The 2647-nt window shown below is 38.2% G+C and overlaps 1 long non-coding RNA gene across 2 annotated transcripts in view; it reads right to left on the reverse strand.

Annotated features, from left to right (window-relative positions):
• Positions 1–1872, reverse strand: part of LOC107614186 — a 4015-nt gene extending 2143 nt beyond the window's left edge. Inside the window, exons 1-3 of one of the 2 annotated variants that reach the window (XR_001614304.2) lie at positions 1561–1871; positions 1408–1487; positions 1143–1328 (exon numbers count right to left, since the gene is read on the reverse strand). This is a non-coding gene — a long non-coding RNA (uncharacterized LOC107614186). Of the gene's footprint in view, positions 1–1142; positions 1329–1407; positions 1488–1560 lie in introns of both variants that reach the window. The other variant, XR_002352938.1, reaches the window with a different exon arrangement.

Consider the following 2647-nt stretch of genomic DNA (forward strand, 5'->3'; position numbering starts at 1 on the left):
AAAAAACAAAATTAAAAAAAAAAAACTAACACCAATTAATTAAACGTTATAATCAAATAATCACAACTAAGTAACCAATTATTACTAAGTACTGAATTTATAAATACAAAAAAAAAAATAAACTGCAGAAGAATCACATTATCACATTTGAGAAAACAAAAATAAGTAATTCTTTGGTAAACATAAACATTGTTAATTTTATTTGGCAATCCACCAACCCTCCATCGAATATATTAGCCCTGTTTTTTTTGTATTCCATGACTTAAAGAATTTTGTTATAAAACTCCACAAATAGAAATTTAGTATTTGTGAGAAACACACTAACAACTTAGTTAATACTTTGACCAACAAATCTAACTGAAAATCCTAATTTTCTGCAGGGAACAAGAATAATAGAATAGAGATAATGGGATTCACAGCTGATTATTGGGATACCATTATGAGGATTTGAGCCATGGAAGGAAGATGCTATAACAATGATAATTATAGTAACAATAAGGAAGCATATAACTGAGTTCAATTGAAATTTTGTCTTCAATTGCAATGAAACAGTAAACTGTATTAACCAAATATGAAAAAGAAAGAGGAAACTTTCGTGAAGGGCAAAGAAATTGAGGTCAATTAAATAAATGATAAATTAAATTAAACAAGCAAGGTCTATACTAAGTCTATAGTAAAAAGTAAGTTATTAGGGGTAGACAACCATAGTAATATTAACAGATCAATTCATTCAGGCTGATCATACACAGATGTGCAGCTGTATGTATACTCTAATTAGATTAATCTTTTAACATAGCTAATTAACCATACTCAATTCTTGTTGATCATAGACAGAGTAATATGCTAACTCATCATACTCAATTCTTGCTAATCATACATAGAGTAATACACTAATTAATCATACTGAATTATCTATCTAGATAATCAACTCTCTATTGTTCAAATAGTTAAAGTAATGACAACAACAGATAAATGATTAGGCAGCTGAGCTTGCTCATAGTGGATGAAGTCACATGAATCAAATCCCTAACTCTAAACAGCAGCAATTAACCCCAACACATAGAAGATATAGACAAATTATTGTTTAAAAGTCTGAACCAAGAATGAAAACACGAAAAAGAGGCCAATATAGATGAACGAACCAGTGAAGGGGGATATGCTCAACTTCAACCCCGGTGAGAGAAGCACTGATGACAGCTGTGCGGCTCGACAACCAACACGAAAGCGCAAAGTGGAGCAAAGGTCAGGGATTTTGCACACAATGGCTGAGAGAGTATGGTTTCAGGACTCGTGGATGACAGGCAATAGCTCGAAAATTTTAGGGGTTTCTGCAAAATTGGGGACTCAATTAAAGGGTATAAGATGACAGGGGGGAATGGACACAATGAATTATGATAAGATCCTCACCTGGGTGGGTTCCTGCGCTGAAGTTCACGGCTCTGTTCTTGCTCTTGGTTGGCGCGCTGCTAAAAGAAACTCGCGGGTTTCTGCACAATTGGGGGGAAAAAATTATTGGTTGTGATATAAAAGGGGGAATTGGAACACTAAATCAAAACTCACCTAGCGGCGTTTATGGAAGTAGTCGCCGGGTATATTGTGGCACAGGGGGTGGGTGTGTTTCGCGCCTCTGCTCTGCTTTGGTGCGCGCCAAGAATATAGGGTCAGATGAGGAATGTTGACGATATATATCCTGATTTAGCTGCGGTCTTCGCTGCCCAGCCGCTATCCAGGAGCGTTTTGCGTCATTTATCCAGACCGCCGGTCATCTCTGCAGCTATCCGTCCAATATGTGGCGATTTTGGCCACAGCCGCTGTTTCTCCGCCACTACTCTCCGCTTCTGCGGTAGTGTATTCACAAAGATGAAAATAAGAGGTGTTGAACCCAAGAATGGTGGGGTTCACTTTTTTGCACGCAGGGAGAAACAGTTTCTCACATTGGACGAGTAGAGTGATTTTGAATTTTTTAAAAAATGTGAAAAGGTATATAGCTAAAATGAGAATTGGGTTTTCTTGTTTTTTTTATTTTAAAATTTCATCACGTAGAGCGCGAGCCGTGAGATAGTATTTTTTATGTTTTTAAAGGTTTAATTATTCGCAAGTTCTTATAATTTTTTTTAGAAGGGGTGGCTGACGTAATTCGGTGCAGGACTTTTTCGGTTATCCTAGCCGGCTCAGTAATTAAGTGGTCACGGAAGGCATTCTCACTTCCTCTTTAAAGTACTCCATGTTGCTCTCCTCAACTGACCTCTTCCGCTTCTAACCAAACTCAGGAATGGGGATTTCCACAACCTCAACATCAGCATTGGTTGCCCTATAGCCAGCATCTCTTGAGACACAGTCTGAGAGTCTAGCTGAGGAGTCGACGGTGAAGCCCCATCACTGATACTCCCGGAATCACGGATAAAGGCTGCCTTCAATCTTGCAAGAGTAGTCTGTCCACCTATCATCTCAACTGAAAGAAATTAAAAGTCGTATGAACAGAAATAAAAGCAAAAACATGAGAAAGTATCAAAACCCACTGACATAAGACTAACACGCCACTGGATCACCCATACCATTCCGGGGGTTCAATGGCCTATCCCCAAAGATCGCCAACAGAACGTCGACAATATCTTTATTCTCAGAGGACAACCCTTCGTAGGTTATC

Source organism: Arachis ipaensis, chromosome B08 (genome assembly GCF_000816755.2).
Source record: "Arachis ipaensis cultivar K30076 chromosome B08, Araip1.1, whole genome shotgun sequence".
Classification (NCBI taxonomy): Eukaryota; Viridiplantae; Streptophyta; class Magnoliopsida; order Fabales; family Fabaceae; genus Arachis; species Arachis ipaensis.